At 37.6% G+C, this 21,698-nt stretch overlaps 1 long non-coding RNA gene across 4 annotated transcripts in view; it reads right to left on the minus strand.

Annotated features, from left to right (window-relative positions):
* Window positions 1–1,057: 1,057 nt before the first annotated feature.
* LOC116597891 overlaps window positions 1,058–21,698 on the minus strand; it is a 69,400-nt gene continuing 48,759 nt past the window's right edge. For 3 of the 4 annotated variants that reach the window (XR_004288836.1, XR_004288835.1, XR_004288833.1), the window contains 2 exons: window positions 11,400–11,566; window positions 1,058–1,756 (listed from right to left, as the gene is read on the minus strand). This is a non-coding gene — a long non-coding RNA (uncharacterized LOC116597891). The remainder of the gene's footprint in view (window positions 1,757–11,399; window positions 11,567–21,698) is intronic. The other variant, XR_004288834.1, reaches the window with a different exon arrangement.

Raw genomic sequence — 21,698 nt, forward strand, 5'->3', positions numbered from 1 at the left:
TCTTCTGCTTACTTATATCCCTTAGTCCAGATCCTTGAAGCCCTTCCTGGCATTGACTCTCTAAGTTTATGAGGCCAATGCTTATATTTGGTGAATACTTGTAAAGGCCTGCTCTCCAACCTTATCCCCATGGGAGTGAATAAGGTCAATTCACTGTGTCAATAGAAATGAAAGTGTTCTCCTTCATACCACATCTTCTACTTTTCTTTGTGACCTTCCCAGTGTTGCTCCCCACATGAAGGACCTGTCTTACAATTTACTTCTAACAGAAAACCTTTTCAATAATAGATTCCCCTGTGAAGCTCCCCACAGCTCTTAAAATGAGGGAAGGGAGCCAAACCTCCAAGCTCAAAGTCGACAACTTGCTGGTATATTTTAGGAAGGAATTATTATGTGTCAATAACTCTCTTATACTATGGTTTATATGGTATGAAACACTCAACAAATGTAAATTACTAACAGCGATATGATTATGACTATAATACTGTCTCCTTTGCCTTGCCACTACTTAGACAGTATAAATTGAAGCAACTATGTTTTCTATCTCTCACACCTCCAAAATTTTAAATATTTAATGATATATGGTTGAGACACCATAGTGTCTTCGGTCTCTAAGAGAGCAATTCTCCTATCTTCTCAGTGAGGTTCTAAATCTTAACGTTGGGAGTTTAGGGATTTTACTTGCTCTTTGAAACACAACAATCTGATAATAACACTCCTGACTCCAGAAGACCAGGGTAGACAAAACTTGAAGTGGGAATTGGAGCAAAAGATATTGTCTCTTTCAGTGTATCCTACAGCGTATTACAGGAGGGTGTGAACTCATGAAATGTAAGTAGAAAAGAATGGATGCTAACAACGGTTCTATCTCTAAGGAAGTCTGGGCTCTGCTTGGTGTTTGGGCTGAGATACAAAACAATTTCTCTATTTTCCCAAATAGTTCACCCCTCCTTAATTATAGCTCTCAGACGAATGTTTTGTTACCATCAGAAAGCAGGCAAAGCAGGAAGGAAATAATCAGGCATTTTCACTTAAAACATTGAATTTTAATACCGTTTTTCCTCTTGCTAACAGACCTTTCAATTTTACTTCTTACATGTTTTAAGTATGATCAATTTTACCTTTCAAGATATTATTCCTCATCCATAAAATTACACAAAAATTGCCATAAACAAGCTGACTGAAAAGGAACAATCGTTGTACATTAAAAAAAAATAACCTTCATGTTTATAGAAATAATAAAGCCCATGCAGTACTTCTTTTAAAGATCTTGCTCTAAACAAACTGAATTATTCATGCATAGAATTGTACAGCATTAGAACACCTGTTTTCAATCATGCATAATGTAAAATCACTCATTACCTCACAAGAGCCTCTACATCTCCAGCAATCAAATGGCATTGAAACAGCAAAACAGGTGCCTGGCAGGTGGATCCAAGCAGATGTTTTTGGCTTGCGTGCCTTTTCTTGTACAGGTGTGATGATCTTGTTTTCAACTGCATAATTGCTATTTAAATAGGTAATATTTGATTCTTATGTACTTTAATATTTATTTTTGCTTCTTCAATTCCTCCCTCTTTGCCATTGCCTGGGCTTGAGGTGGATTTGAAAGCTTTGGGGATCCTGTGAGGTGGAGAGATGCCAGCTGAAGTTGCCGCTCCACATGGTCTTTCACGGACTTACACGGCGATGGGACCTCCTGTTAGAAGTACGGTTTCTGGGTGAGCCCATGGAGTTTCAGCAGCCTGGCTAACTACTGAGCAGGAAAGAAAAAGTTACTTTCCCTTGTTAGGTATCATCCCAAAGTCATATTTAACCATTTCCACTATGCATTCCATGAATTTTAAAAGAAGTCAATGCAAATCTATGCGTGCAAATCAGAACGAGAACATCTCTCTTCAGCTGCCGATACACAATTTATTGAACTTCTACAAAGATAGCTCTGTGTGTATCTTCCTTGTGAGGCATCAAATGCATTTGCTTAAGCATGTTTTAGTAAAACATCTTTAAATCTCAGCTGGAAATGGGGTTTTCACTTTGTACTAGATTTATCCAATATAAATTCACTCAAGCAGAATAAGTAATGCAGCTTTCAACAGGGGAAGTTGCAGGCACCTTACTTCCCTGTTTGTTTAGTTCTTCCCTTAAAAACAAAAAAGATCAACAGATTTATCAGTGAAAGGTGCCGTATTGAAAGATGCAAAGACGGGCAACTTTATTTCTGAGGACAGGTGCAGCATGAATTTGTGTGGTGTTCAATCCACGCTGTCATTCTCTGAAAATTTTGTCCCTGTTTTTCATGTGTTTGCAAAGAGTTAGGTTGCCAGAGTGGAATTACAAGTCCCCTCTGCTCACATAGGTGGAGGTTTGAGCACACATCTATCTCAGAAACTAAAGTTACCGTCACGCCAGGCAAGTGAACACATGGACCATACCAAGGGCAAAATATATCTCTGACACATTACATTACACCACTGGTATTTTGGATAAGCTATGAAAAATATCCAAATATTTCTATGTAAAGAGAGCAACGTTTGCAGTTGTCCAAATATTGAATCAATCCCATTACAATTTCTAAGTATCTGGATACATGCGATCATTCATGAAGACCAAAAAGCCAGAGATGGTTACCTTTCCTTTTCCTTTTCCCCAGATAGTTTGGCTCTGTGTAGATGTGGCTATGATATTAGTTATCTATGTAATGCCCTTTCAAATAAAAATACGCTAAGATGGATGAAGAGATAAATAAGATTGTGGCTATTTTACCACCTGAAGTGTTAGAATTATTTCTACTAATTTAATGGATTTTTCAAAGTCATATCAGAAATTTAAACCACAGGCCTTACATTTTCACCTAAGAATTGGTATCTTGCTATATGAATGATCAATCATAACTTTCTTTTAAGCTTGATCTCCAGCATCAATAAAATGAAAATAAAATGTCTGTTGCAGCATATTATAAGCCTGTAGATCCAAGCCTTTCTTATCTATTACATTTATTCTACTTATATACAAGTCATTGATATGTTATTACTATAAATTATTTTAACACTTCCTCATGATTAAAATCTGATTCCAAGAACTAATCATCATCATAATCATTCACAATAACTATTAACACACCATTACCACCATTTATTGGAAGCCTACAGTGGGCCAAACATGATGATAAAAACTTTACGTGCATTATTTAAGTACTATGCTGTATTATACATACTATGTACACTATGTTATCTTTACAATTTTTATTATTTGAGTGTATTAAAAAATCCAACCTGCCAAAGTCAGAGAATATGAAATCCATTGTTAAATTTTGGTTTCAAGTTCTTTCTCAGTATAACTAATTTGGGCTTGTCAGGTAGAGTTCTGAATTTTAATAATACCGGAAGAGCTGGTTATAAATTTGATACAACACTCCATCATATCCAGTATGTGGCACTGACAGAATGAAGACAAACTAGTTCTAAAGAAGATATTTTCAAAACATTTCCAAAAGGTTTCTCAAATATAAATGTTATCCTAGATATGGACCTACTCTATTTTGAAGAGAGAGAGAGAGAGAGAGAGAGAGAGTGTGTGTGTGTGTGTGTGTATCTCACATACTTGCTGTTAGTAATCCATTTTTGTTTTTAAAAATACAATACATAATTAGGAATTGACTCTCTCTATGCAAGCGTGTGCTTTTCCTTGGACTAACTTGTACTTTTTAATACAAATACAAACAACATTCTATATCATCTATAATTAGGTAGCAATAGCAACTGAGAGAACACTAAATGAAGGCATTAATTACAATATAACTGAACAAAATATCTACAATGAAGACGTAGAAGGTAAGGATATTTTTAACTTGAAAAATACCAAAATTTATTTAGAGGTAAATTAGAATAGGTAGGAAAATAGAATAGATAAAACATGTCAAGGAAGCTCTCAGGAATGTGGAGCTTCAGTAAAATCGAAATTTGGGACAACAGGTCATCAAAAACCAAATAGCGGGGAGCTATTTTTTTTTTTTTTCAGAGGACTATTTATTAAAAAGGATGCAAGGTCAAGATACAGGAACAAGTGTGGAAAAGAAGACCAGAGGTACAGATGCCAAAATGTTAACAGTGATTATATCTCAGAAACTGGATTACGGGTAATGTTTATGTCCTTCTTTGGGTTTTTACTATTCAACAGAGTGTATACAGAAGGCTATAAAAGGGAAAAATGAAACAGAAAAAAATCAGTCCGACTTCTCTCCCTGGTGTCTTCAATGCCCCACCAACGAGGCAGAGCTGCCCATATGGACACACTGGCCCTTCAAAGGCGCCTTTGCCCTCTGACTTATCATGGGCTCCTCCCTGCCCACCTTCTGATGAGTCAAATGTGCCTAAGGGCTCTGGAGGGTTAAAGCCTCTGCTTTCGGCTCATTTCATAACCCCAGGCTCCTGGGATCGAGCCCCACATGGGGCTCTCTGCTCTGCGGAGAGCCTGCTTCCTCCTCTCTCTCCCTGCCTGCCTCTCTTGCCTCCTTTAACCTCTGTCTGTCAAATAAATAAATAAAATCTTAAAAAAACAAAAACAAACAACAACAACAAAAAAACACAAATAGTTACATGGTGACTTTAACAATAACTCATTACTGGTATTTTTTTTGAAACTTTTGAAGTGTCTCTTAAGTGCATTCCCTGAATTCGTCCTGACTTTTTCCACTAGACACAATTTTATCATGCTATCATTTACATTCTTCTACATGTGTAGAAGATGTGTAGAAGTGTCAGGGCCAGCTGACACTGAAATGAATTGGTGCAAGCATATGAGGTTGGATGCCTCACAGGAGGGGTGACCAAGTTATTACAGAATTCTGCCAAGTAGAAGGAAATGAAACCACACTGAAAAGCAAAGTAAAAAATTAAGAGTTCAGGGATGAAATATTTTACATTAGACATTAAATTGTATTTCCTGGAAACAGATAAACAAATTAAACGAATAAAACATTTAAAGAAATACTAATGAATTGTTTCCTTTCCAAAGAAATTTGGGCTCTGGAGTCTATTTGGAGATAGTAAGGATTGTGGTCAGTAGCTCCCACAAAATACCTAGTCTTTGAGGTAATTTCCATGCTCCACTAATCACTCTTTTCACCAGAGATTACAAAAATAACTTGTAGAATAACTGCCTGCTTGCTATGTTCCTTTCCTCCTAGCCTGCTTTAAAGAGTCTCAAGGACACCCTTTTTCCACTGAGGTAGAGACTAGCAGGAGAAAGAAATAACCAAGTACATACTAAGAAGGTGTCAAAAATGGACATCAACCTCATTTACTTAGAAGGAAACCAATGTCCAAAAGCAAGTCATAGCTAAGAAAACTAGATGAATTTATTTTTCTAGAAAATACTACACACAGAACATTGAGGAGAATAAGATAAAGAGACAAGGAGGGGCGCCTGGGTGGCTCAGTGGGTTAAAGCCTCTGCCTTCGGCTCAGGTCATGATCTTAGGGTCCTGGGATCGAGCCCCACGTCGGGCTCTCTGCTCAGCAGGGAGCTTGCTCCCTCCTCTCTCTGCCTGCCTCTCTGCCTACTTGTGATCTCTCTCTGTCAAATAAATAAATAAAATATTTAAAAAAAAAAGAAAAGAAAAGATAAAGAGACAAGGAAATATTCAAAGAAAACAATCTCAGTCAACTCAATCTCAATCTCAATCTCTTCAACTCACACACTACAAAGCTAAAATATTCCAGGATTTTGCATCAAAACAGTTTTGAGGATCCATCCACCAAGAGCCCCAGATCCAAAGAAGACCTTTATTAACAGTACAATCTTAATTTTAATAGAAGTGCTACCAAGCAAAATGTCCTTACCAATCTATTATAAAAGGCACAAAAAATTTAAAGAATAAAACTATTAAAGATAGGCGCGCCTGGGTGGCTCAGTGGGTTAAAGCCTCTGCCTTTGGCTCAGGTCATGATCTCAGGGTCCTGGGATCGAGCCCCGCATGGGGCTCTCTGCTCGACAGGGAAGACTGCTTCCTCCTATCTCTCTCTGCCTGCCTCTGCCTACTTGTGACCTCTGTCTGTCAAATAAATAAATCAAATCTTAAAAAAAAAACTATTAAAGATAGTTGTTTTTAGATATTAAAAATATTTTAAATTTTAAAAATATTAAAATATTTTATGGTTGAGTACATTTTGAAGAAGTTGAAGTTGCTGGTAGCCACTGGATCGATACATATATGACCTGGTTACCCAAGTGTCACAGGCCTCTGTCTGTCATAGAGAATCTCTTTATTTTGTGATAACTGCAGAACTGGGTCAGTTTTCTGGTTCTTCCCCTTGTAACTCTGTGTAGATGTCCTGAGCTTTCCAAAGTTGGGACACTTCTCCATGTATAAGGCTTTGAAGATAAGTGTCCACAGGGTCTCCTGTTTCATTCATTCTTTCATGCCACAGTTTGCATTTCCCATTATCTATTCTATGACTCAGTTTCCCCAAACCAGTGCAGTGTTCAGTGTTTCTCTCTCTTGGTCAATAATGAGTATTCATGAAGTTGTACTACTAGAACTGAGTAATTTTCCGTATGTGTGTAGTGCTATAGTTTTTTTTACTATATCCTACAGATATAAGGTCATGTGCTTCTCTACATTACCCATTTAAAAATGCTTTTTGGGTGCCTGGGTGGCTCAGTGGGTTAAGCTGCTGCCTTCGGCTCAGGTCATGATCTCGGGGTCCCGGGATCGGGTCCCACATCGGGCTCTCTGCTCAGCGGGGAGCCTGCTTCCTCCTCTCTCTCTCTGCCTGCCTCTCTGCCTACTTGTGATCTCTCTCTGTCAAATAAATAAATAAAATCTTAAAAAAAAATGCCTTTTGAACCACTGAAGAAGATCAACATTTTTCTTTACTTATTTTCATAAGAATTGTTTCTCAACATCTATTCTCTTGAAACCAGCCTTTAGAATCTTTATGTCCTGAGTAAATGAGTTTTCCAACTTTTGGAAGATGTTTGCTTTCTTCAAAGCTAGGGGACTTGCAAAAACCTGTTCATAAACTGAATTGAACTCCAGGTCACAGATTTTCAGCATCACCTAGAAAGCCAATGATTTGGAACAGCATATCATGTCAACTCAAATTATGGAGTAAAATGCACACTACAGTATTGAGCTATCTGGGTCCATTTCTTCAAGATTCCAATAACTGTCCAGTTTACCAGCTGTGTTGCTCTCCTCCCCTAGTCCCCATTTTTATCACACCTGGATATGAGGTCCCAATCAATTGTTTGAAAGAAACTTGATCATTCATAGTGGACCATTTGAGTGGCAGCAGGAATAGATTTTTACCAATCCATGAACAAGTGGTAAATGTTTGATAAGTTCAGTGTAATATGATCATATCTTCTATCATGCTCTTATTAGTAGACATTCTGTCTAAAACACTTTTATTTATTCTGAAGTAATGGCTAACTTTCAAATGAAAGAAAGAAAATTGACTAAGGTAATAAAAATAGTGTAATGAGATGATTCAAATGGTCTTGTAGGATTTTAAAGTTTCTCAGTTATCATTTTGAATATCAAGTCTTACTCTATTACATATGGGCAGACAGGAGGTTAAAGTAGCTTTATACTTGGTAGAATGCCATAGTTATATTTTTTGCTTTTAACATTTTGGAAAATGATTAAATTAATATATTGTGTTTTCTGTCTAAGGATTCTTTGTTGAAAGAAATTGTTCATGTTCTTACATAAAACATGTTTCTGTGTGCAATTCTCAGTCATTTTTACTATTGGCACATGTAAATTTTCGTTCATTTTGGACTGTGTAAGGAAGCATTCAATAAAATTAGTCAGCTGAATTAAATTTACAGGAAAAAGCTAAGATTTTCACTTAAAATCTTATTTCATGTTGTACTGAGTTAATTTTTCTTAATTCAAACCAAAATAAAATTTAAAAGCTTTATGAAGGCAATGAAGGAAATGTTATTTTGAAAAAAACTTTCTTTTTCCCTAAGTACTTTATAAAGTTTATTTAAAATCAATCATACATTATTTAGCCATTATTTATCATTTTAAAAATTGTTAATATATCTATAATATCTAATATCTTTAATACTACTCAAAAATATAAATAATTTGTGTTAATGTTATTCTTTATGAATAGTTATATAAGACAATAAGATGATTTTATTTCTTACAATAAAAGACATCAAAGTAACTGTATATGCAACTCAAACTATACAAGCATTAATTATTTATTAATTAATTATTAAATATTCCCATACTTAAGAATTTAAAGTTGTTCCATTGTGTTTTGGAGTAAAGCAAGAGAAAGATGAGTTTCTTCTTGGTAAAGTGAGAGTAGTAAAGGGTAAAAGGTAAAGGGTAGTGTTTAATACTAGTATAATCAATTTACTTAGTTAACTGCATAACTATGTACATTTTCCTGTGCGTGTAATGAACCAAAAGAAAATTCAGACTCAGAATAGCAGCTCTAGTGAGGTACTAGAGGTCAGATATTAAAATACTTTGTTTAGTAAGAGGTAATATAGTATCATATTCAACAGTCAAGGAAAACCTACTGAGTGCAATTGCTTTTGCCTCAATACTTCAGGAACTTGCGATATATCACTGGACAAAACGATTATCTCTGCCTTCCTGAGACTTAGAGTCTAGCAAGAAGAGACAGAAAATAAAAACCCAAACATAAGTAAGCAGATTACATGGCCTGTTAGAAGGTAGCCTGTGGTACAAAAGAGAAAAGCAGAGCAAGGTAGGGAGGAATGAAGCTACAAAGTGTGGGATGTACAGTACAATATCAAATGGGGTCCTCAGTGCAGGTCACCCCATTCAGCAGGAGATGTCTGAAAGAGGTCAAAGAAATTGACAAAGGATAAATCTAGAATGATTTTCCAGGAAGAAGAAACAGTTAGCGCCAAAGCCACTGGGGAGAAGCAGGAATGCCAGCACGCTAAAGCACAGTGAGTAGAGAAGAGGACGGCATGCGGTTACAGAGGTAACAGGAGTCAGATTTTTTTTAGGTCGGTGTCAGCAAATTTTACTGCACAGAGCCCAATAGTAAGTATTTTAGGCTTTGCAACCCACGTGGTCTTTGTTGCAACTGCTCAATCCTACCTTTAGAGTGCTAAATCAGTCACCAGCAAAGCATAAATGAATGTGAGCGGCTATAACCCAATTAACTTTATTTATAGAAACTGAAAGTTAAATTTCACATAATTTTCACATATTATATAGTATAAAAAATATTTTAATTGTTTAAAAATATAATACTAGGAGCACCTGGGTGACTCTGTTGGTTGGACAGCAGACTCTTGGTTCCAGCTCAGGTCATGATCATAGGGTCCTGGGATTGAGCTCTGCATCAGTCTCCATGATCAGTGGGAAGTCCACTTTAGGATTCTCTCTCTTCCTCTGCCCCTCCCCCACCTCTAAAATAATACATAAGTGTGTGTGTGTGTGTGTGTGTGTGTATCTGTGTGTGTGTCTGTGAGTGAGTGTGTGGGTGTGTGTGTGTAATTCTTACCTTGTAGGCTACTACCTATTACCCTGTGGGCAATTAAATTGTGGTGGGCAGGTCTGGCATACAGACCAGAGTCGCAAACACATAATGTAACATCTTTGGTCATTGTAAGGGCATTGGTTCTTACTGAGTAAAATGGGTGAAATCAAGCTTTAGTGTGGAATTTTCAGCAGAACAACAGCATGATAGGACTTAGAGCTTTCAAAGATTACTTGGGTGGCTGTGTTAAGACAAAGTAAGGGGCAAGGATAGAACTAGGGAGACTTGTCAGGAGGCCAATAGAAAATCCCAATCAAGAGATGATGGAGGCTGACACCAAGGCAGTAGTAGTGGAGGAAGGTGGAGACAGGTGGTCAGATTCTAGACCCATTTTGAAGGAAGAATCAGTAGCCATCCTAACTATTTATGTATAAGGAGTATAAACTAAAAAAGAGGCATGGAGGTTTCCTCCTGAGCAACTTGCAGAAAATATAAAGACATTAGGGTCACATTAAACTTGACCTAAACCCCCACTGCACCATTAATGTGATATCAGGAAAATTACTTAACTGTCTCATGAATTAGTTTTCTAAGATAAAAATGAGGACAATAGTACCTAACTTACAGAGCAAGTCAAAGTGTAAATACCATGTAATGGTAATACTGAACTATGTAGGCATGTGCTTCAACACTTGTCACAACGAATTCTCCTACCACCCAAAAAGGCAGGTCATTTCATGTTTATTGTGGACTACATAAGCACACACTGTGGTGCCAACTGTTTGTTACAGGGCTGTTTGAAATTCATTCCACCCAACTCCAAAAGACATGCTTTTAACCCTTTATGCTATTCTGCCTCCCTGGAAAAAAAAAATATATGTATATCATAATAATAGGCAAATAACTTATTTAACAGGCAGAAGCTATCTTAAAACCAGATATAGTAAGTAAGAAGCTAGGAAAGGGGAGCAAAAATAATAACTAAGCACAACACGGTATTTACATGGAATAAAAGGATTATAATAAGGGGTAAAGGAAAGAAATTAGGAAAGAGAAATTTTAGAGAAAATAGAAGTTCAAACTGGATCTTGTCTCACATAGAGACAAATTCTCCTCCACAGTAAAACCAGAAAATACAAACACATTAATTCACCCAATACATATTTTGCGATGTCCAGGATGATGGCTAAGGGAAGCCTTGGTGGCTCAGTCAGCTGAGCGTCTGCCTTCAGCTCGGGTCATGATCCCAATGTCCTAGGATTGAATCCCACATTGGGCTCCTTGCTTGGCGGGGAGCCTGCCTCTCCCTGTGCCTGCTATTCCTTCTGCTTGTGCTCTCTCTCTCTGACAAATAAATAAATAAAATTATAAAAAAAATACATAAAAGAATGATGGCTAAAACTTAGGCATGTAAGCAAACAAGCTAGATGTGGCATTTGCCCTCTTGTAGAACCCATCATTAGGGATTAACCAGGACTAATTTCAGTGGGGTGAAGACAACCTCAGTACACTTCTCCCAAAAATTCAGAATCATAGCCATGTAATTCAAGACTAACAGAGAAAGAGCACAGTTGATTAAAGTTGCAGCAGAAATTCTGTTTTCTACTTTCTTAAAAAAGTGTTCAAGAAAGGAAAGAAGGAAACACTAAATATTAAATTGATTGCATTCTTATTAGTCACTTATCAAACTGAAATGGCTCTCTGTAAAAGGTGCTTCTTTCTCCCAAATTGTTACAGCCATGGACATTAACCAACACTGAGGGGGTAAGGAGGCAGAGGAGAAAATAAACTAGCAAGCGCAGTTATGGTAAAGAAACCATTCTCTCAGAATACATGTATTGATGGAAACTGAATTTGCTTAAAAATCAAAAATATGAAGGGGTACTTGGGTGGCACAGTCGGTTAAGCCACCTCTCTGTTTTCGGCTCAGGTCATGATCTCAGGGTCCTGATCTCCATGTTCTGAGATCCAGCTGCATGAGGGGCTCCATGCTGAGTGCCTGGAGTCCACTTAAGACTCTCTTTCCATCTCCCTCTGTCCCTCCCCTCTCCGCATGTGCATGCTCTCGCTCTCTCTCTCTTAAAAAAAAAACAAAAAACAAAAAAAAAAACTTTAAAAAATAGTAAGAGAAAATATGAATATCAATTAGTATATGGCAAAAAAAGAAACCCTTGAAAACGATATGAAGGATGAAGAAATACACTTGTGAAAATTCTATATTTTGATTTATTTATAGTCAAAATATATTGATCTGTACGGGAACATTGACAAGAAAAAAGAAAATATCTTGAAGGAAAGAATACCCCATCAGACCCAGCTCTATAGTAGAAATATACCCAGTTTCGGCTAAATTCTTTGTTTTACCCTTGCAATTTCACATCCTGAGCCAGGCGTGTCTCCGGCTTTCAGTGGTGCTGTCATCCCTGTGCACCTAGGATTGCCTGCTGCCTAGTGACAGTACCTCCTTGATGAGCAGGCCGGGGCCAGTCCCAGGCAGCTCCCCTTTCAGCCTGACAGCTGCATATCCCAGGTGGTCTGACATTTGAGATGGAGGCTGTGGATAAGATTGAAGGTGTTTTAGGGGAGAAGTAGGCTGTGAATAACACCAAGACTTCATCCAGATGGAATCACTCATGAGACAACCTGAGATACTCTATTACTGTCCATATGTCTTCTAGGTCTCCAAAGGCCAGCCTCCATTGATTTATTAGAAACCCACTATTTATGTTTTTGGCTCATCTCACAACAGACTATGGTGAAGGATTTATCAGAGATGCTGCTGTTTCTAGTGGTTATTGGGATTTTATAAGTTCTTTTAAATAAAACAGCCTCCATAAATATCCTAGTAAACATCAGACAGTAAAGTAAATATTTGGGGGTGGGATTCAGTCGATTTCCTCTTAATATACAGCACCTTTTTACAAGTTTCCTTCTGAGTGCAGCCCCACGGTAAAACCTTTTACAGAGCATACCTATTTTAGGTAAATAAATAAATATGAGACTCCAAAGAAATCAGAATTACTAGACACTGCTAACAGTACTGCTTAACCACTACTTTCCCTTGCAGATAAACCTTGGAAGAATTATTTCATTGTTTTACCAGCACAAACAGCTGTTATTAGTGTATCTTATTTATAGATGGTTCTTTGAGGGACTATAGTAATACAGCAAAATATCAGTTATTTCATCACACTGGTGAATTTAATGAACCTGAAGGTGTGTGTTATTTTAGCACTTGCTATAGCTCCTGTGAAAACCCAGTGGTGCTAAAATCTGTAAACCTGTCATTGCTTAAGTAATAACCTTGTTAAAAGCATCTTCATTTAACTTACTTTAGCTCCTGCAGGATGTAGGCTTTATTTTATCAGTGCAGAGAGTAGGTGTTTCAAACCCAAACCACTTATTGTAAATATAATTAATTGTAGTTCATTAATTTATTCTCAGTGTTATTGCTTTTATTTTAATACTTAGGTTAAATTAAATATTGTCTGGAATCTCAGTACCCATTTTCAGTTTTTTGCAAACTCTTAGTTTATATCGAATTTCTGTAGATACAGAAGTAAATTTTAGTCTGCACTAACGAAAATGTTCATTTTAATCTCTAATACTTCTTTATGCAAGGCACAACACTCTCGTTCCCCTCCTATATCCACTGTAGATTTTTTAAAAGCGTGTTTTTGTTAATCTGCTTGGAATGGATTTGAGTTTATTCTTGCCTTTTAAAAATATGAAGAAAATTGGATATTGATGGTAGGTGTTCAGAATTATCAATCGATTTCTACATGAGCACATCTACAATTATTGAAATGCTGGCAATAAAAATGGGAACTCCCTCCTATTTAGAACTACTCACGGAAAGAGAGAGAGCAGGGAAAAGGGAGAGGGAGAATCAGAGACAGAGGCAGAGACAGAGAGAAGATGAAAGAGGATAAAAACTGTAATTTGTATGATTATAGCCTTAAGGCCAAAACAAACTTTCTATAATTACCTAGGACAGGCCAACAGCGAGGTGTATGATAAAAGCTATATGTTAGCAACCACTTTGAAATTCTTGGCTAATTGCAATAATGCAGTCAGTAAATACTGACACACATTACATAACCACATAGAGAAGAACATTATAAAAGGTATTGGTGGCCAACCACCGTTTTATTGTTGAGTGAAATTAGTTCAACAGCTACTAGCCTGATAGGTAGATGAAGATTCGTATCAAATTGTCTGGCCCCAAAAGGTATCAATAGAATTATAGGATAGAAATGGTATAGTAAGTTCGTGTGGCAATAAGTTGAACCTGTCAAAGTAGTTTTATTTATGAGTCTATTATTTTTTTTTTTTTTTTTTTTTTTTTTTTTTTTTTTTTTTTTTTTATTTTTTTTTATTTATTTTTTTTTTATTTCCAGCATAACAGTATTCATTATTTTTGCACCACACCCCGTGCTCCATGCAATCCGTGCCCTCTATAATACCCACCACCTGGTACCCCAACCTCCCACCCCCCGTCCCTTCAAAACCCTCAGATTGTTTTTCAGAGTCCATAGTCTCTCATGGTTCACCTCCCCTTCCAATTTCCCCCAACTCCCTTCTCCACTCTAAGTCCCCATGTCCTCCATGCTATTTGTTATGCTCCACAAATAAGTGAAACCATATGATAATTGACTCTCTCTGCTTGACTTATTTCACTCAGCATAATCTCTTCCAGTCCCGTCCATGTTGCTACAAAAGTTGGGTATTCATCCTTTCTGATGGAGGCATAATACTCTATCCCCAGGGGTACAGGTCTGTGAATCACCAGGTTTACACACTTCATAGCACTCACCAAAGCACATACCCTCCCCAATGTCCATAATCCCACCCCCTTCTCCCAAACCCCCTCCCCCCAGCAACCCTCAGTTTGTTTTGTGAGATTAAAAGTCACTTATGGTTTGTCTCCCTCCCAATCCCATCTTGTTTCCTTTATTCTTCTCCTACCCACTTAAGCCCCCATGTTGCATCACCACTTCCTCATATCAAGGAGATCATATGATAGTTGTCTTTCTCTGCTTGACTTATTTCGCTAAGCATGATACGCTCTAGTTCCATCCATGTTGTCGCAAATGGCAAGATTTCATTTCTTTTGATGGCTGCATAGTATTCCATTGTGTATATATACCACATCTTCTTGATCCATTCATCTGTTGATGGACATCTAGGTTCTTTCCATAGTTTGGCTATTGTGGACATTGCTGCTATAAACATTCGGGTGCACGTGCCCCTTTGGATCACTACGTTTGTATCCTTAGGGTAAATACCCAATAGTGCAATTGCTGGGTCATAGGGCAGTTCTATTTTCAACATTTTGAGGAACCTCCATGCTGTTTTCCAGAGTGGCTGCACCAGCTTGCATTCCCACCAACAGTGTAGGAGGGTTCCCCTTTCTCCGCATCCTCGCCAGCATCTGTCATTTCCTGACTTGTTTATTTTAGCCATTCTGACTGGTGTGAGGTGATATCTCATTGTGGTTTTGATTTGTATTTCCCTGATGCCGAGTGATATGGAGCACTTTTTCATGTGTCTGTTGGCCATCTGGATGTCTTCTTTGCAGAAATGTCTGTTCATGTCCTCTGCCCATTTCTTGATTGGATTATTTGTTCTTTGGGTGTTGAGTTTGCTAAGTTCTTTATAGATTCTGGACACTAGTCCTTTATCTGATATGTCATTTGCAAATATCTTCTCCCATTCTGTCAGTTGTCTTTTGATTTTGTTAACCGTTTCCTTTGCTGTGCAAAAGCTTTTGATCTTGATGAAATCCCAGTAGTTCATTTTTGCCCTTGCTTCCCTTGCCTTTTGCGTTGTTCCTAGGAAGATGTTGCTGCGGTTGAGGTCAAAGAGGTTGCTGCCTGTGTTCTCCTCAAGGATTTTGATGGATTCCTTTCGCACATTGAGGTCCTTCATCCATTTTGAGTCTATTTTTGTGTGTGGTGTAAGGAAATGGTCCAATTTCATTTTTCTGCATGTGGCTGTCCAATTTTCCCAGCACCATTTATTGAAGAGGCTGTCTTTTTGCCATTGGACATTCTTTCCTGCTTTGTCGAAGATTAGTTGACCATAGAGTTGAGGGTCTATTTCTGGGCTCTCTATTCTGTTCCATTGATCTATGTGTCTGTTTTTGTGCCAGTACCATGCTGTCTTGATGACGACAGCTTTGTAATAGAGCTTGAAGTCCGGAATTGTGATGCCACCAACGTTGGCTTTCTTTTTCAATATCCCTTTGGCTATTCGAGGTCTTTTCTGGTTCCATATAAATTTTAGCATTATTTGTTCCATTTCTTTGAAAAAGATGGATGGTACTTTGATAGGAATTGCATTAAATGTGTAGATTGCTTTAGGTAGCATAGACATTTTCACAATATTTATTCTTCCAATCCAGGAGCATGGAACATTTTTCCATTTCTTTGTGTCTTCCTCAATTTCTTTCATGAGTACTTTATAGTTTTCTGAGTATAGATTCTGTGTCTCTTTGGTTAGGTTTATTCCTAGGTCTCTTATGGTTTTGGGTGCAATTGTAAATGGGATTGACTCCTTAATTTCTCTTTCTTCTGTCTTGCTGTTGGTGTAGAGAAATGCAACTGATTTCTGTGCATTGATTTTATATCCTGACACTTTACTGAATTCCTGTATAAGTTCTAGCAGTTTTGGAGTGGAGTCTTTTGGGTTTTCCACATATAGTATCATATCATCTGCGAAGAGTGATAATTTGACTTCTTCTTTGCCGATTTGGATGCCTTTAATTTCCTTTTGTTGTCTGATTGCTGAGGCTAGGACCTCTAGTACTATGTTGAATAGCAGTGGTGATAATGGACATCCCTGCCGTGTTCCTGACCTTAGCGGAAAAGCTTTCAGTTTTTCTCCATTGAGAATGATATTTGCGGTGGGTTTTTCATAGATGGCTTTGATGATATTGAGGTATGTGCCCTCTATCCCTACACTTTGAAGAGTTTTGATCAGGAAGGGATGCTGTACTTTGTCAAATGCTTTTTCAGCATCTATTGAGAGTATCATATGGTTCTTGTTCTTTCTTTTATTGATGTGTTGTATCACATTGACTGATTTGCGGATGTTGAACCAACCTTGCAGCCCTGGAATAAATCCCACTTGGTCGTGGTGAATAATCTTTTTAATGTACTGTTGAATCCTATTGGCTAGTATTTTGTTGAGTATTTTCGCATCTGTGTTCATCAAGGATATCGGTCTATAGCTCTCTTTTTTGGTGGGATCCTTGTCTGGTTTTGGGATCAAGGTGATGCTGGCCTCATAAAATGAGTTTGGAAGTTTTCCTTCCATTTCTATTTTTTGGAACAGTTTCAGGAGAATAGGAATTAGTTCTTCTTTAAATGTTTGGTAGAATTCCCCCGGGAAGCCGTCTGGCCCTGGGCTTTTGTTTGTTTGGAGATTTTTAATGACTGTTTCAATCTCCTTACTGGTTATGGGTCTGTTCAGGCTTTCTATTTCTTCCTGGTTCAGTTGTGGTAGTTTATATGTTTCTAGGAATGCATCCATTTCTTCCAGATTGTCAAATTTTTTGGCGTAGAGTTGCTCATAGTATGTTCTTATAATAGTTTGTATTTCTTTGGTGTTAGTTGTGATCTCTCCTCTTTCATTCATGATTTTATTTATTTGGGTCCTTTCTCTTTTCTTTTTGATAAGTCGGGCCAGGGGTTTATCAATTTTATTAATTCTTTCAAAGAACCAGCTCCTAGTTTCGTTGATTTGTTCTATTGTTTTTTTGGTTTCTATTTCATTGATTTCTGCTCTGATCTTTATGATTTCTCTTCTCCTGCTGGGCTTAGGGTTTCTTTCTTGTTCTTTCTCTAGCTCCTTTAAGTGTAGGGTTAGGTTGTGTACCTGAGATCTTTCTTGTTTCTTGAGAAAGGCTTGTACCGCTATATATTTTCCTCTCAGGACTGCCTTTGTTGTGTCCCACAGATTTTGAACCGTTGTATTTTCATTATCATTTGTTTCCATGATTTTTTTCAATTCTTCTTTAATTTCCCGGTTGACCCATTCATTCTTTAGAAGGATGCTGTTTAGTCTCCATGTATTTGGGTTCTTTCCAAACTTCCTTTTGTGGTTGAGTTCTAGCTTTAGAGCATTGTGGTCTGAAAATATGCAGGGAATGATCCCAATCTTTTGATACCGGTTGAGTCCTGATTTAGGACCGAGGATGTGATCTATTCTGGAGAATGTTCCATGTGCACTAGAGAAGAATGTGTATTCTGTTGCTTTGGGATGAAATATTCTGAATATATCTGTGATGTCCATCTGGTCCAGTGTGTCGTTTAAGGCCTTTATTTCCTTGCTGATCTTTTGCTTGGATGATCTGTCCATTTCAGTGAGGGGAGTGTTAAAGTCCCCTACTATTATTGTATTATTGTTGATGTGTTTCTTTGATTTTGTTATTAATTGGTTTATATAGTTGGCTGCTCCCACGTTGGGGGCATAGATATTTAAAATTGTTAGATCTTCTTGTTGGACAGACCCTTTGAGTATGATATAGTGTCCATCCTCATCTCTTATTATAGTCTTTGGCTTAAAATCTAATTGATCTGATATAAGGATTGCCACTCCTGCTTTCTTCTGATGTCCATTAGCATGGTAAATTCTTTTCCACCCCCTCACTTTAAATCTGGAGGTGTCTTCGGGCTTAAAATGAGTTTCTTGGAGGCAACATATAGATGGGTTTTGTTTTTTTATCCATTCTGATACCCTGTGTCTTTTGACAGGGGCATTTAGCCCATTAACATTCAGGGTAACTATTGAGAGATATGAATTTAGTGCCATTGTATTGCCTGTAAGGTGACTGTTACTGTATATGGTCTCTGTTCCTTTCTGATCTACCACTTGTAGGCTCTCTCTTTGCTTAGAGGACCCCTTTCAATATTTCCTGTAGAGCTGGTTTGGTATTTGCAAATTCTTTCAGTTTTTGTTTGTCCTGGAAGCTTTTAATCTCTCCTTCCATTTTCAATGATAGCCTAGCTGGATATAGTATTCTTGGCTGCATGTTTTTCTCGTTTAGTGCTCTGAAAATATCATGCCAGCTCTTTCTGGCCTGCCAGGTCTCTGTGGATAAGTCAGCTGCCAATCTAATATTTTTACCATTGTATGTTACAGACTTCTTTTCCCGGGCTGCTTTCAGGATTTTCTCTTTGTCACTGAGACTTGTAAATTTTACTATTAGGTGACGGGGTGTGGGCCTATTCCTATTGATTTTGAGGGGCGTTCTCTGAACCTCCTGAATTTTGATGTTCGTTCCCTTTGCCATATTGGGGAAATTCTCCCCAATAATTCTCTCCAGTATACCTTCTGCTCCCCTCTCTCTTTCTTCTTCTTCTGGAATCCCAATTATTCTAATGTTGTTTCGTCTTATGGTGTCACTTATCTCTCGAATTCTCCCCTCGTGGTCCAGTAGCTGTTTGTCCCTCTTTTGCTCAGCTTCTTTATTCTCTGTCATTTGGTCTTCTATATCACTAATTCTTTCTTCTGCCTCATTTATCCTAGCAGTGAGAGCCTCCATTTTTGATTGCACTTCATTAATAGCTTTTTTTATTTCAACTTGGTTAGATTTTAGTTCTTTTATTTCTCCAGAAAGGGCTTTTATATCTCTCGAGAGGGTTTCTCTAATATCTTCCATGCCTTTTTCGAGCCCGGCTAGAACCTTGAGAATTGTCATTCTGAACTCTAGATCTGACATATTACCAATGTCTGTATTGATTAGGTCCCTAGCCTTCGGTACTGCCTCTTGTTCTTTTTTTTGTGTTGAATTTTTCCGTCTTGTCATTTTGTCCAGATAAGAGTATATGAAGGGGCAAGTAAAATACTAAAAGGGTGGCAACAACCCCAGGAAAAAATGCTTTAACCAAATTAGAAGAGATCCAAAATCGTGAGGGGGGAGAAAGGGGATAAAAAGAGGTTCAAAAAGGAAGAAAGAAAAAAAAAAAAAAAAAAGAAAGAAAAAAGAATAGAAAAGAATTAAAAAATAAAAAAAAAAAGGAAAACACCTAAGAAAAATGTAAAAAAGAAAAAATATATATATTAGATAAACTAGTAAAAAATCGTTAAAAAAGAAAAAGGTAACAGTTAAAAAAAAAAAAATTTTACCCGAAGGCGAGAAAAAAAAAAAAAAATGAAAAAGAAAAAAAATTAAATTAACTGCAAGACTAAAAAAAAATCACAGGGAAAAAGCCATGAGTTCCGTGCTTGGCTTTCTCTTCCTCCGAATTCTGCTGCTCTCCTTGGTATTGAAACCGCACTCCTTGGTAGGTGAACTTGGTCTCGGCTGGATTTCTTGTTGATCTTCTGGGGGAGGGGCCTGTTGTAGTGATTCTCAAGTGTCTTTGCCCCAGGCGGAATTACACCGCCCTTACCCGGGGCCGGGGTGAGTAATCCGCTCGGGTTTGCTTTCAGGAGCTTTTGTTCCCTGAGCGCTTTCCGTAGAGTTCCGGAGGACGGGAATACAAATGGCGGCCTCCTGGTCTCCGGCCCGGAGGAGCCGAGAGCCCAGGGCCGCACTCCTCAGTGCGCCCTCCGAGAACAGCGCCCAGTTACTCCCGTCTGCCTGACCTCCGGCCGCGTTCCGAGCTCTCCGAGCCTGCGACCAGTTCAAGGTAACACCGAGCTGTGAGCTTACTGTCGGCTCTGTCTCTGTAGCCGGCTTTCCCGTTCCAATACCCGCAAGCTCTGCGACACTCAGACACCCCTGCTCCTTTTGTGACCCTGCGGGACCTGAGGCCACGCTGAACCCGCGTGGGCTTCGCCCCGGTTTAGCCTCTGGAGCGATGTCCCTCAGCGGAACAGACTTTTAAAAGTCCTGATTTTGTGCACCGTTGCTCCGCCGCTTGCCGGGAGCCGGCCCCTCCCCCCGGGGTCTATCTTCCCGTCGCTTTGGATTCACTTCTCCGCCGGTCCTACCTTTCAGAAAGTGGTTGTTTTTCTGTTTCCAGAATTGCTGTTCTTCTTCTCTTCGATCTGCCGATGGATTTTCAGGTGTTTGCAATCTTTAGATAAGCTAACTAGCTGATCTCCGGCTAGCTGAAGCAGTCTCAGCCTGCTACTTCTCCGCCATCTTGACTCCTCCTTCCGAGTCTATTATTTTTAATACAGTTTTTATAAGGTCATGTAATTCTTTTTTTGATTTATGTTAAAGTCTTAGAAAATTGATAGTTGATGTTCACCTCTACAAAAAAAAATCCCCAACTGAACTTGAATTATAGTGCTTTAAAATATAATATCAAACTGATTATTATAATCATCAAAATATTTTTGTAAAATCCAAAAAAAATTGTATCCTGTTATTGAGCATTCTTTTCCACTCCTTTAATTATAAATGTTACTTTTAAATTTGGGGCTAAAAGAGTGAAGAGCAGAAATACATCGAGAACTACAACAATTTCTTGGGTTGTTTCTAGTGTTAAAAATAATACTAAATTTAAACCCTGTTTTCTATTTAATGATGTTTGTCTTTTATTTATTTATTTTTAAATGATGTTTGTCTTTTAAATGAAGATTTTTAGAGTTATCGATGTTCAGATTTTTTGAAGTATGCATCATTCAAATGATATTTAAATATGTAGTAAGAAAACTAGCTTTAAACTTGCATACATACCATTGCTGATATTCTGTCTCTTTTTGTAATGTATCTATTTCTAAGAACTTTTTAAGCAATTCAGTTAATGTTTATATGCCTTGTATATGTGACATTTTAAATCAGAATATTAAACAAATATGTTAATTTTTGTTTGGTCTGACAGTTAGTATAGTTTCTAAATAATAACCAGACAAGAGATTATACAATTGTGTCTTTCAATAAGATACACTTTAAATGTACATTAAAGTTAGAAAAATTAAATGAAATTCACACTTATATCAAGGATTTTTTTAATTAAATCTATTGGTTGTTGGTATCTGTGAACTCTTAAGAATAAACACCTGCAGTGTTTTATTATGTAAAAAGGTGGTTTAATTGCATCATATTTATCACAGACAAATCAAGCCCTATTCAGAAGATAATAATGACACAGTAATTGGATCAGTAATTGGTTCAGGATGATTCAATATTGTACTAATAATCATAAATACTGCTGTCTTCTGCTTTGATACAGGGCTGACGTGCTAATATAGATTGGATTTAGAGCAATAAATATTAGTGAACTGGATGTAGTAATAATGTCTAGACCT

Source organism: Mustela erminea, chromosome 8 (assembly GCF_009829155.1).
Source record: "Mustela erminea isolate mMusErm1 chromosome 8, mMusErm1.Pri, whole genome shotgun sequence".
Lineage (NCBI taxonomy): Eukaryota > Metazoa > Chordata > Mammalia > Carnivora > Mustelidae > Mustela > Mustela erminea.